Consider the following 14789-nt stretch of genomic DNA (forward strand, 5'->3'; position numbering starts at 1 on the left):
AGAAGCAGCCTTGCCCATAATTAATAATGTATGTTAATTGCAATTTAATTTGTTCAGAAAAAATGCCCCAATAATAATTTTTATAATATAAAGTAACTGTTTTAAAGAAAAGCATTCATTTCAATCTCCAATGCATTATCATTACTTCCAAGAATCAAAAAAATATGTATACGCCAGCATTGCACGAAGCTGTGTCGAAGAATGTATAATTAAGAGCAGATATATTTGCAGTCTTTTACTGAGGTAAGAATTTTTGCTTTTTTATTCAGAATACAGGGCCGAAGGTCAGCGCTGCTGTCCTTATAAAATTTACTAGATATTATTATTTCTGTTAGGAGGTTACATTTGATTCATGGTTCATTATTTAATCAATATTATTGTGAGGTTTATGGTCAATTATCTTTTTTTTAATTTTTGTGGGGGGGGTTACGCTTGGCTCCATTTTTCATTATTATTTAACATATTTTGTGTGAGGAGGTTACACTTGGCTCCATTTCCATTTATCAATTTCTGCTGGGAGGTTACACTTCCGGCCAGGATCGTATTTCTTTTTGAATCTTCTGATAAGTAGTCATATATCTGCTCTCATTTACTTAAATGTAATTAGCATTTGGCGCAACGCATTTACTAATTTTTCACTCTTTCTTCCACAGATCATCGGCAATTTGTTGCTCTTTGTTATAATTGTGTTTGTTGCATTTTGCATTGTCTTTGTTTCATTTGTGAATAATTTTGTTTTGTGAAAAATGCCGCGAAAAACTGTTAATAGTACATCGCGATGTATAATGAGCGAAATAACCGACTCTAATAATTTGACCGATAATATTTGGGATTCTCAGTGTAATGGTGACAATACTCCATTTACAGAGAATCAGTGCGTACCGACCACTAGTATTAATTTTGATCATAATGATGAACAAATAAATTCATTTGTGTCCTCTGTTAATTTAACGACAATTGATGACGCGGTACGTTCTGTTGCAATGAACGCTGCACACTTCGACACGCCCGGTTTACAAAATTTACGTAATGAACAGACAAATTTTCTAACGAAAATGAACAGTGTACTCAAAGTACGGCAGATTTATTTGATTCCGAGGTAGTGACTAACAGTGCACATTCGATTGGGAAACCTTTTCGAGAACCACAGAATGACCAAATGGTTACACAAAACGTGACAATTGCAGGTACGCCATCAAACAGCACAGAGAATAGAGTAGGTAATATTGGGTTGGATCAAATTATGGCACTATTGCTACAACATAGCGCAAATTTCAAACAACTTAATGAAAATTACAAACAACTGTATGAGAGACAAGAGAAGAATCACAAACAACTTAATGAAAAATTAGACAACAATTCGAAACAACTTAGTGAACAGATCAAACAACTTAATGAAAAACATGACAACCTTAATGAAAAATTAGACAACAATTGCAGACAACTTAGTGAAAAGATTACAGCCGTTGCCGCGCAGTGTCATGATACTAAAGAACAGTTATGTGAGGAAATTGAGGCTTGTGCTAGGAAAAGTAGTGAAGAAATTAGATCTGTTGCTCAAGAATTAAGGGATATGCAAACAGCTACAACAGTATCACTTAGAGGCGAAATTAGTGCAGTCGGTAAACAATGCTCTGAAAAAGCAACACAGTTACGCGACGAGTTTAAATTAATGACAGCAGAACTTTCGCGCACACTGGATGCAAAAGTAGACGCGAAATTCGACCAACAGAACAGTCAAATTGACGAACGCTTTAATCATCACCTACAAAACAGTGAAACGCGTTTCCGTAAATTCATACAGGAACAAAATAAAGTAAAACGACTAGTCATGGAAACAATTACCGTACAGAGACAGGAAGATAAACGTAAATTGTTTGCGAAAGCGAAAACATACGTAGACAACAATATTGCTAGAGTTTCCGACGAAATTAATACAATCAAACAGTTGAACACCGAATTGCGTGATGAAATTTCCGATCTTAAATCAAAAACAGATATACACACAGCAGACTTTCAGACAGTGACCGACAGACTTGGACAATTAGAAGTAATACAGGATTCCGATGCCATCAAAGCAGACGTTAAGAAATTGAACGCAACAACACGTAAAATACAAAAACAGATTAATGCTTGTGACACTAAAAACGATGATCAGGTAAAAATACTGACTGAAAAATATGATGAATTGGCCAGTCGTATTGACGTTATTGAAAGTAATAATGACATCAAATCAGACGATACTTCACCGATTTCGTTTAATCAAACACCTGAATTCCAAAATTTACAGCAGACGATCAGTGAGATAAATTCGTCTAATACTACATTACATAGAAAATTGTCAACTTTACAGCAAGATGTAACAGAGATAAAAAATGTTTCAGTGTTTAACACATCACAACAGACGCCACATTCCGAACATTTCTCACACTCGTACAGCCAGTATAACTTAAATAATTTACAGAAACTACGTGACTTAAAATCCGAAAAGATACAGACAGATTCTTATGTAATCGTGAACCTGTTCACACATTCAGTGACGATAACGTTGATTACGAGCAATTTTCATCCGTAAAAAAGTCTAAGGTATTTGAAAATGACAGAGCACAGGTACACGCTTTGAACCGTATACGACAATTTGTTTTTGTATTTTCAATAGCATTGCCTGTAATACAGAAACTACAATTGGCATGGATACAGCAATTTGCTTTTGAATTTTCACCGGCATTGCCTGTAACGCAGAAGCTAAAATGTATTTGCAGCGCGTAATAAACCTCAGGGGATTCATTACGCTTTAATGAATATGTGCTGTAGCGTGCACAGGGCCCCAAGCCATAGTAGTGCTGTTTCATCTTTAGTTTTCTGCACTGCTACCTTCTCTTCTACTATCCTTTATATCTATCGGAACAGCTCTTCAACTATCGCCCTATCTAGGATTAAGAATGTATAAAGAAAACCCGATAAGGCAAGTTTTACCGAAAGTGACAGTTCTCTTTAGACACTCCCGAAATGACAACTATCGCCGTAATTTTAATAACACATAAAATTGTAATCATCAGTATATGTAAAATTATCAGCAACAGCAAACGCATTTTGGTAACAATAGACGTTTTTCACCGCAATAGCAACAAAACCAGCCAGTTAGCATACCTAACCAACAATGCAGTCTACAAGGTCAACCAAGCTTTAATGTTTCGCCGCGTACGCATATAGCGTCAGCTGCAACAAATAGTAACGCACAGCAACAAGGAAATAAGTACGTACAGAAGACACACTACTTCAATTCCTATCGCACTGCGCCGTATTAAAATGACTATCATGACAGACGTAAAAATAATGAGTACAATTTTCAGCGTACATTTAATAACAGTCGATCTCATCAGCAGCAAGAACATCAGCAACAACATATTATCATGAATGAACCAGACAGTAGGTATCATCCAGAACGTAAGACGTCAGGAAGAAATAATAGAACAGTACAAATAGTGGAAATGCCATAGTATCCTCCCGCAAATAATGACACGTCAGATGGAATTTGACTAGATACAGTACAGGTTGCATATTCCAGTAACGCAAGCAATACTTTTGACACGCAGAATCTTGTTCACGTGAATGTTATTTGAAACATGCTTTGTTGAATGCACCACTTTTATCGCACAAAGATCTTACCAGAAATGTTTCTATTGCCAACCACAGTTCTAACACCGCTTTAGGCGTACATATTTTTCAGGAAATTGAAGAAGATGGTTATACAGTAATTAAAAACATCGCTTTTGCAAGTCGCATTCTGTCACCTGCTGAACGAAATTATTCTGTTACAGAACTTGAAACATTATGTGTCGTATGGACTTTTACCAGATTTAGGCATTTTCTTTATGGAAGACACACTACCGTTTACACAGATCATAGAGCGATACAATTTTTACATTCGGCTAAATTTACACACGACAGATTAAGTAGATGGAAACTTTATTTGCAGGAATTTAATTTTACAATTGTTCACATTCCCGGTACACAAAATATTGTAGCAGACGCACTATCCCGTTCTCTTAACAACAATCAGCAAGACATCGCAACCAACTTCTGCAAAGCAAATTTCAGCGTCATGTACATTCAACAAGTTGCATTTGAAAATTTAATTTCGTCGTCATTACAAGACATAGCACAAGAGCAGAATAAAGACAACGTATGGAAAGAGATTAAACACCTTTGGGAAGATAGGAATAATGTTACCATTAGAAACCAATTACACTGTACGCAATGACATTCTGTTTCACCGCTCTCATCCTGACAGCAATAATTGGTTATTATGCATTCCTGACGAACTTGTTAACAAATTAATCTGGTATACTCATTTAAGTTACGCACATTACGGAGCTAGAAAATGTTTTCTTATACTGAGACAGAACTGTTATTTTACCAACATGGAGAAACGTATTCGACGAGTTTTAGCGTCATGTAAAATCTGCCAGAAAGCTAAATCAGATACGACTTCACATATTCCTCCATGACATCCCATTGTACCTGTTAAATTAAGACACATGGCCGCTGTAGACATTTTTGGTCTAATTCCCAGAACTAATAGAGGTTTTTGTTACATCTTTGTCGCTGTTGAACTCACTTCAAAATTTGTTACCTTCACTCCGTTACGCAAAGCTATTGCTAAAACTGTTTCGAAAGCATATGTAAAACATTTTCTATTTCAGGTAGGGCATCTGTTGAAAGTAATTTCCGACAATGGACCACAGTTTCGATCTGCTATATGGACACGTATGTTACGAGCTAGAAACATTTCTTCGGTCTATATATCTAGGTACCATGCTTCTTCGAACCCTTGTGGACGATTAATGAAAGAAATTGGTAAACTATGTAGAATTTACTGCCATAAAAAACATATTGATTGGGACACACACATACTCTCATTCCAAGATGTCATTAATTCCATACCAAATTAATCTACTATGCTATCTCCGACTGTTATACTGAAAAATGTTGAACCTCCTAACAAAATTAAAGAATTAGTAACATTTCCTACATCTCGTCGACTACGACACCATGAAATAATTAACATTGCGCTGAACAACATCAAACGTGCCGCAGAGCGCCGGAGAAGACAGCAAAAACAGGTTTGTACACGCCGTGACTTTCACATTGGACAGAAGATATTAGTACGTACACAACACTATTTATCCAACAAAGGAAAGAGTAGAAGCAGTAAATTTGAGCTTCTATACGCAGGTCCATATCGGATTCACAGCATTCCTCACCCCAATGTAGTACACGTCGAAACTTTGAGAATCAGAAAACCAAAGGGAACCACCACGTGTCGAACGTCAAACCTTTTATTGAATGAAGATACTTTATGATTTATCACACTGTAATGCCATTTCCTAATTTTATGACCACTTATGCAATTGTATTTATGTGACTACTTACTGATGATTGTCGTATTATTTCTTGGCAAGTGCCCGGCAAGATAAGGTTGGCAGGTCGCTTTTCTTGTCGTTATACATCAGACAGTGCACATTTTCCAGATAAAATTACGTATCTTACGAATAATTATGCAATTATATCTAGTGATATATTAATTTTATCAAATTTTCTCTCCATTAAAGTCTTCAATTCTCGCCTCTATTAACTACACAACATACAAGCTGTACATAAAGCAGATCACTTTTCATGTCGTTATACACCCTAGACCGTGCATATTTTCCATTTTTATGTATGTATGATTGTTTTCCTGTTTTGTTTGTATGCACTATGAAATATTTAAGATATAACAAACACCAGTTGACTTTAACATTTTGCCTTACGATATCTCAACATCGTGACTACTTTACTCTTTTTTTTTATGCAGCTACATTGTGATACACTGTGTACATTTTTGCTTCTGAACACTGTCGATGTTTTTGACATATTACGTTTTCTGTCATGCTATGCTGTGTGCTCAATTATGTTACTATAAACCAGTTTTTATCTAATGGGTATATGAATTGAATGCAAGACATTAATCCTTGTTCCTCATTTTCAGAAAGAAATAACGTGTAAACGAAATAATTTAAACAGAAATGGGAATTTCACCTTCGGAATGAACGAAAGAGGTTGCAATACCTCGTGATGAAGAGTAAATGGATCAGAATTAACAAGCATTAACAATGAAATATTATACACATCGTATGATAGCAGTCTTAACTAATTTTTTCTTTCAGAATACGAGGCAATTGATGCAGGCTGTCAGACAGAACTACACATCTTAGTTTTAGTGATGAAATATGGTAGAAATAAGGAATAGTTGTATAATGAATAATGAAGTGATTTTTTTTGCAGATGATAATGAATGGTGATGAATAATGATGAAGAATATGCTACTATGGATAATGAAGTTTTTCTTTACAGGTGATGATAGCAATGGAGTTGTGGTGATATGGATAATGAAGTTTTTCTTTGTAGATGAAAATAATGATGAAGTTTATATATTTACTGTTAGTTAAGAGATGCTATGTAGTTATTTAAGTATTTGTTGCAGTTCGTTTTGACAGTATGTCTTATATCGCATGGTATGATGACTGAAGGTTTTGGAAAGGACAGCTAGAGAACATATATATTTTTATACACATTTCACTACCTGTTAATTCGAAGTTCACTACTTTTCAGCATAATATGCGTTTCTTCTTTCAGTTTCATAATCCAAATTGTATATTTTGCAGGAGACATTATTCATGAAATTAATGTGGTATAAATAGTTATTTATTAAACCTATGTCGTTTGTGAATGTGATCACATATACTCTACTTGTTTCATAACCTTGCTACAGCTGACTCATGACGAATGACGTTACACATCTTCATTTGCAGCAATAACTCAAAAGCAACCAAAGTAATTACCAGTCCCAAATAATGCTACTAGTTTAAGAGAGTTCTGAGTAATACTGATCAGCTCTGAATAGTATGTCACTTCAATAATGACTTCTGAAGAATACAAAAAAAATGCTTTGTAAGTGGCCAATGAATGCCACTGATTATTGTAATAAGATGACCTATGATGCCAATGATTACTATAATTAGATTAATTATGTATAAATGCTACGTCAATAATTAACTCATTTTAAATAATGGCTTCTAAAGAATACAAAAAAAATGCTTTGTAACTGGCCAATGAATGCCATTGATTATTGTAATAAGATGACCTATGATGCCAATGATTACTATAATTAGATTAATTATGTATAAATGCTATGCCTATAATTAACTCATTTTCAATAATGACTTCTGAAGAAAAAAATGCTTTGTAACTGGCCAATGAATGCCACTGATTATCGTAATAAGATGACCTATGATGCCAATGATTACTATAATTAAGTGAATTATGTTAATACTATGCCATTCATTAGCTTCTGTTTGGAATGATGATTTCTGATGATTTGTAACTGGGCAATAAGTGCCAATAATTACTATATTCAGATAATTTATGAACATTATTCTGTAATACTACATACATGGTACAGAAATGTTCAGTAACTGGGCGATGAGTGCCACCAATTACTCAAATCAGTTGTTAGACTAGTGTAATTCTCAATGAAGACTACTATGTGACTTAATGTACTTCACCTTCTGACCTAATTACCAGAAATTACTGCAATATCCATTTGTCCTGTCTATCCTCATGGAGCACTATATTTGGTTTTTGCACTAATTCAACGTTGGTCTACTTCACAAGAACATTGTGTTGACACGACATGCTGTCCACCACCTTGAGCGATGGAGATGTTACTATGGTCCCACTGTTTATTGTACCTAGTGTACATGGAATATTATTACGACATTTCAGTGTCTTGACTACACTGATTAATACTTCAAGGAAAAGAACTTCAGATTGTCTTACTTGGTGCTGTGCTTCTGTAGAAATATATGGACTTTCAGTGCAGCTGCGTGCAACCTAAAGTGCTACAACCATGACGCAATCCCTCCCATTCTTTTCCTAATTCTTGTAAAATGATAAAGACATATCCAGTGCGTGTGCACTCTATGCCATTTGTTAATATGATTTGCACTCATTACGTATACTTTTTTTTGTAATTCCCAGATATGTTCTGTATTACAGTGCGTGTGCACTTTCGTCATTTTGTTAACATGATTTGTATTCATTGCATATACATTTTTGTGATAATTGCTGATATGTTCTGAACTTCAGTGCGTGTGCACTTTTGTCATTTGTCAGTATGATTTGTACTCATTATGTTTATTTATTGTAAAAATATTAGAGAGTTTTACAGTGCGTGTGCACTTTATGACATTTGTACTCATTACGTATACATTTTTTTTGTGATTCCCAGATATGTTCTGTATTACAGTGCGTGTGCACTTTCGTCATTTTGTTAATATGATTTGTATTCATTGCATTTTGTGATTTGCTGATATGTTCTGAACTACAGTGTGTGTGCACTTTTGCCATTTGTTAATATGTTTTGTACTCATTGTGTATACATTTTGTCGTTGCTTGATATGTCTGTACTCAGTGCATGTGCACTATATTTTATTTCATGTTCTGCACCTATATATATATATATATATATATATATATATATATATATATATATATATATATATTCTGTGATTGTAAAGTTAATTAATTATGAAAAATTTGTTGCTCATGGCAAGTCCAATTGACTCACCACCGCTGCCAAATTTTTGGCCCCCCCCAGTGGAGGGTTATGTAAGGAGTATGCTTCGCCGGGGATGGGCGAAGCATGACAGAATCTCTAACCAGAGAGTAGTTTATTGTTAGTTGTTGCTTGTCGCGAGTCTGGGCTAGTCTGCGCGAGTCGACAGTAGTAGTAGCGAGTCGGTAGTAGGCTGGTGTAAAGTGCGTGAGTCGGCATGCGTCGGCTGTGTGCTCTGCGCGCGACTCTGTCAGGATTCTGGAGGATGAGTATTGTTGTAGAAGGTAAAGAAGCAGCCTTGCGCATAATTAATAATGTATGTTAATTGTAATTTAATTTGTTCAGAAAAGATGCCCCAATAATAATATTTATAATATAACGTAACTGTTTTAAAGAAAAGCATTCATTTCAATCTCCAATGCATTATCATTACTTCCAAGAATCAAAAAAATATGTATACGCCAGCATTGCACGAAGCTGTGTCGAAGAATGTATAATTAAGAGCAGATATATATGCAGTCTTTTATTGAGGTAAGAATTTTTGCTTTTTTATTCAGAATACAGGGCCGAAGGTCAGCGCTGCTGTCCTTATAAAATTTACCAGATTTTATTATTTCTGTTAGGAGGTTACATTTGATTCATGGTTCATTATTGAATCAATATTATTGTGAGGTTTATGGTCGATTATCTTTTTTTTTTAATTTTTGTGTGAGGAGGTTATACTTGGCTCCATTTCCATTTATCAATTTCTGCTGGGAGGTTACAAGACGTTCAACAAACTTTAAACATAATTTGAAATATTTTCTACACTTTTGCGTGCCTCATGTCAAATATTTAACACATTAAATCATTTGTAAAGTAATCGTACGTTTGAAACTCATTTATAAATGGTAGGGGTTCTTTTTAGAATCGGATGTTTACTGGTACGTCACAGAAACACTTCTCATATCTGCAGAGTATTGCAGTGTGGTACCCATGGAAGGAGATCGTTAGCCATTGGAATAATTTTGCTAGACCCATAGCTCCCAATCATCAGTAACATATCGATACATGGATTAGGTATACACAGCCATGTTCGGCACCAAATTTGTAAGTGCACACAAATGACGTTGTCACAGTTACCCGAATTCCCATTCTCGCCCTTACGAAGTGTCCGTCACTTACGCTTATGCAAGAACGTGGACATAGTGCTCACTAGGAGATTAAGATTAAATGACCACAAGCCGTGACAAACAAACGAACCCAATGCCGCTAGCACGCGGCGATCCCTGGATTGCGGAATAGGAATTGTCGGTGTCACGTGGGGGATACGTGAAGCCAAATATACATTTTCGTACTGTCTGCGTTGCAGAAGATCGAGTGCTCGTAAACGGTGATCTAAGAGCCCAGCTCGTAATTGTGAAAGTAGACGTCGGCAACTGAGAGCAATTAGCCGCAACAGATCACTTGCGAAATCAAGTCTTAAGCATCGCAGAGTATCAGCTACACGCAAAGGAGCAGCACTGTCCCCAGGAAATCCGGCACCTTTTGCTCGATTTGCGGACGTTAAGGCAGCTGCCAGGAGATTCGCCGTAGGTTGTAACCCATGCCTCGTTGCCCTCAGCACCGCCACGAAGAACGATGACGAGATCGTCTGCGTATGCAGTGCCAGCTGAATACATGGTCACCGCGAGACATCCCAGAGAGGTGTTGACGAAGGCCGCACAGCAACAGCTCCATGGAGAGTGCTTACAACAGTGCGGAGAGCGGGCATCCTTGACGCACTGATAGACGGATCGAGATGGGAGGAGTAACACAGCCATTTTAGAGTACATGAGACGTTGCTCCACGAAGGAGACGCATTGCGACGTCGATGGAAGTATCATGGTTGCCCATATTGCGGATCGCCTCTTCCAGGAAGTCGTGATTGACGCAATCGAACGCCTGGCTGAGGCCAAGAGCAATCAAAAGTCCAAGAACACGACGTGCGAGAGCAAGAGTGGTTACGTCCCGACAGCGGCAGATGGCAGTGCGTATGTTATTGGTACCTCTCAAGGAAATTTGACGATGGAAACCACATACCGAGCAGTCCGTTTAAGCAGCGCAGCCAAAAGCCGAGTAAAGATCTTTGTATCGATGCTGAGTAGCGTCAAGGGGCGGTAATTGCATTTCCGTGAGGTACCCCGAGGCTTGTGAATGGGAATGAGGAAACCATCGAGGAAACCGTCTGGAATCGGCACGAAACGTGACGTAAGGTCCTGACGAATTTCAGTCCACACTGGCGCCAGGAGGGGACGAAATGTTCGATATAACTCCAGCGGAAGGCCATCAAGGCCAGGCGACCTGTTCGTAGAACACGTCTGGATAGCGACGTGGACTTTGTCCTCAGTGACGTTAGCAATCAGATTCATCGACGCATCGACGGGAAGCGAGCCAAAGGAGAGTCAGGAGACGGTTGTACTGTTGGCAGGGCGGTGACGTTGTTGAGAGTACTACGTAACATAATGTGCACTGAGGGCGGAACCGACATCCCGTTGGTTATCAAAACGCTACCTGTCATCAGTCGTAAGAACAGTAATCCAATTCTCCCGACGGTGGCGTCGTTCTGCTATGACATGATACATAGATGGGCACTCTTGCACTAACCCATCGTGTGTGCGCGCCCTGACCATAGCTCGTTCAAGGTGACGGCGAAAGAGGGACGTAAGCTGTGCTTTGGCACGTTTCGCCATGGCCTGGCGCTCTGGCGAATACGGTCTCATAGTACATTCCCGGAGAATGGTGAAATAGAATTCCTGAGTCCGTCACAGCCACGCCACAACCTCCGCTCCGCAACCAAACAAGGCCTTGCGGAGAGCAGGCTTCGCACAGAGCACCTTCCATGACAGAGCAGACTGATAGGCATCACGGCATCGACGAAAGCTGCCCACCTGGTCTCGATGAGCTGCCGGCACTCGGGTGAAGTAGGGTGAATCGTGCTCAGTTTCCTTTGTCCACGGCCGCGCCACACTTTTTGACGGCAGAGATTGATGGCTCCGATATGTGCGTCATGGTCAGAGAACGCAGTAGGCCAGACTTCGGCAGCCTACACTACATCTACAGTATTGCGGAAGTTGTAAACACGATAGAATCAGCTGTAAGAATGGCTAGTGAAATGTGTAAACCCGGAACGATCGCCGTGAACATGCTCCCAAGAATCCACAACGATGAAGTGCTGGAGAATTGTCGCTAGCGCCATGCATGGAGAGTGACGTGGTAACTGTTCTTAAGGGGCATGGGTGCAGTTTAAATGGCCTCCCATGATCAATGCATCCTGCCGATCCAGGAAGAGAGGCGTGACTGTATCTGAGAAGAAGTTGGAATGTTCACGGCGTGGACCCGTACCAGATGACGCACGGACATGGACAAGCCTGACTCCGCTAAACGTGAGAGGCATACCTCTGGAATCACGGAGATAGGTAACTACATCAGCGAGGATACCGTTAAGTAATTGGATCGCCACCCCACTACCAGTAGGGAAGCATGATAGACGTGCTGTAAAACCATGGGGAGCATTGAAAGTTGCAACGTGCATCTCATGAAGGAAAGCCACGTCAACGTTTGCGGCATACGCCATGTCATGGAGGAGAGCCAGTTTGTGTCGTACACGAATTGTGTTGACATTGATCGTGGATATGCAATAAGTTTGGAAAGCTGCCATCGGCAGGAGGACAGGCGGGAAGCACAGGGAACTCCCTGTTAGGGCCCACGGAAGGGTTCATCACTGTGACGGGAAGGGAGCCGACCCCGCCAAGGGATGGTCCATCGTTCTGCACAGCTCCAGAATGTCCATCCTCAGCATCGACGTCGTCCACCCAGGAGACAGACGTCTCACCGGGCCGGTTCTATGGAACAGTATCCGAGGTGCGCCCGCAGGTAGCGTCAGAGACACAAGGAAGGTAACCGCATTAGACGCAGGCGGGGGAAGGTCGGTGTCCAGAGGTGGACGCTGACTTGAGATGGAGGCAAGGAAGGACACCGCACCGTCAGGTGGCAGGTCGTCAGAGGACAGTGCACAATCAGTTGCAGGGCCGTCATTTTGAGCAGACATCCGATGGATGCAGTCGTCAGAATACGGCATTGTCTTTTTTCTTTCCTCGGCGACCGTAGCTTCCTAACATGCTGTTCCGTGTCGGATGGCAGGCGGCTATCGTCCGACATATGGCAAGATGGCAGAAAGGCAGAGGAAAGTACAGCTGCATTATCAACAACTATGGGGTCGAGGCAGACAGCATGTGCCTGCTGACGGTCATCGTTCATTTGTACTGCCTCCGGCAGGGGTATAGGAAAGACAGGAGAAACGTCCATCGCACAGTCAAGAGCATCCGACACGGCTACCCACTGATTCAGAGGGGGCGTAGCAGGCAGCACCGCCACAGACGCGTATGTCAGTGGTAACACAGAGGGCGCCGCGGGAGCCAGCCCGTGTGGCCGAGCGGCTCTAGGCGCTTAAGTCTGGAACCGCGCGGCCGCTACGGTCGCAGGTTCGAATCCTGCCTCGGGCATGGATGTGTGTGGTGTCCTTAGGTTAGTTAGGTTTAGGTAGTTCTAAGTTCTAGGGGACTGATGACCTCCGACGTTTAGTCCCATAGTGCTCAGAACCATTTGGACCTTTTTTTTTTTTTTTTGGCGCCGCAGGAGGAGCGACGTCTCCGATCGGCGTCTGAACCAGTCTACGTCGGAGGCATTCAGAACGGACATGGTCTTCGTGTCCACAACGCAGCTGGCCATCGTACAAGACGACAGCCCTGTAGCCGGCAATAACTAAGTAGGAGGGCACGTGTTCGGTAGTTTTTTATCCGATGGACACCATTGAGGAAACGGTACTTTTGGAACGTCTTCCACGTTTTAGCTACGTGACTGACGTCGTTGCCGTAAGGTTTAAAAGCGGCCACTACAGCGTTCGACGGTACTTCAAACGGTAGTTGGAAAACCAATATGATCAACCACTGCAGTCCGTGTATGTCCGTCAGAGTATCGAAACGTGAGATCGCCGCACAACGTCGGCGCACAACCCGTCATTCACGAGCTGTATGTACACAGTATTACTAAGGATTGAAAAATTTATTCAGAGAACGTCTTGTGGAGGAAGACGCATTTCATACCTTATAAAACGTTCAACTTCATACGCCTTCGGTCGTTCGTGATCTAATGGAAAAGTTAATTTAACTGTGGCGCGGCGGTAAGAAATCGCCATGATGGTCAATGCAATCGAACTCTGAAATTAGCAGCTACGTGGAAGTAAACAAACGCACGCTCCCTCGCAAGCAGCAAAACTAACGGGACGCAAACCAGGTTTGTGCGTCTCACCACTGAGCCACCTAGCAGGTAAGCAGTTTGTGCATTAAAAGGCACATAAAGTGCCTCGAAATTATATCGAAAACTTTGACGGTCGTTTTCTTCAGAAAGACACGAGTATACACGGATAACCCGAGATATGTGTTCGCTTATTCTGACTCGCCTTCCACTGAACGAATTTTCTGGCAAATCGAGCTATGACACTTACGGTGTTCTCCTCGTCAGAGTTAGGAGCATTAGTTGCAGGTGGTGGACAAAAATATGGAATAACCAAAAACAAAATATGTTACTATGTCTAATACAGTGTAGGAAACCGTATAGAATTAAAACAGCTTCCACTCGTCTCGGAATGGATAAATACGGGTCCTCCATGATGTTCAAGAGAATCGTAAGCAATTCATTCTGCTGCAAAAAAAGTGGCAAATTGAGGTAACGATGATAGAGGTGAATAGGGGTCACACACTGAACTGGACCACAAATACTGAATAACTTTGAGATATGTTGTGACAATGCTGGCCAGGGGTGATGCGACAATTCTTCCTCGTGTTCAGAAAAGCAGTCGTGGACGATGCGAGCTGTGTGTACAGGAGCCCTATCATCACAGTTTGGGATGGATCCGGTCAGCCAAAATTGTCAGGTAATCCTTGTAAGTAATGCAACCCTGCAGAGTACCAATTACGGCCCATGGAATGCCACCACATCCGCTACTCAAATCATTACCCAACCCCCACCATGATTCAACCCCCTTTCCCCCCCCCCCCCCCCCCGCCAGCCTCAGTAGCCGAGCGGTTCTAGGCGCTTCAGTCTGGAACCG

Source organism: Schistocerca piceifrons, chromosome 7, assembly GCF_021461385.2.
Source record: "Schistocerca piceifrons isolate TAMUIC-IGC-003096 chromosome 7, iqSchPice1.1, whole genome shotgun sequence".
Classification (NCBI taxonomy): domain Eukaryota; kingdom Metazoa; phylum Arthropoda; class Insecta; order Orthoptera; family Acrididae; genus Schistocerca; species Schistocerca piceifrons.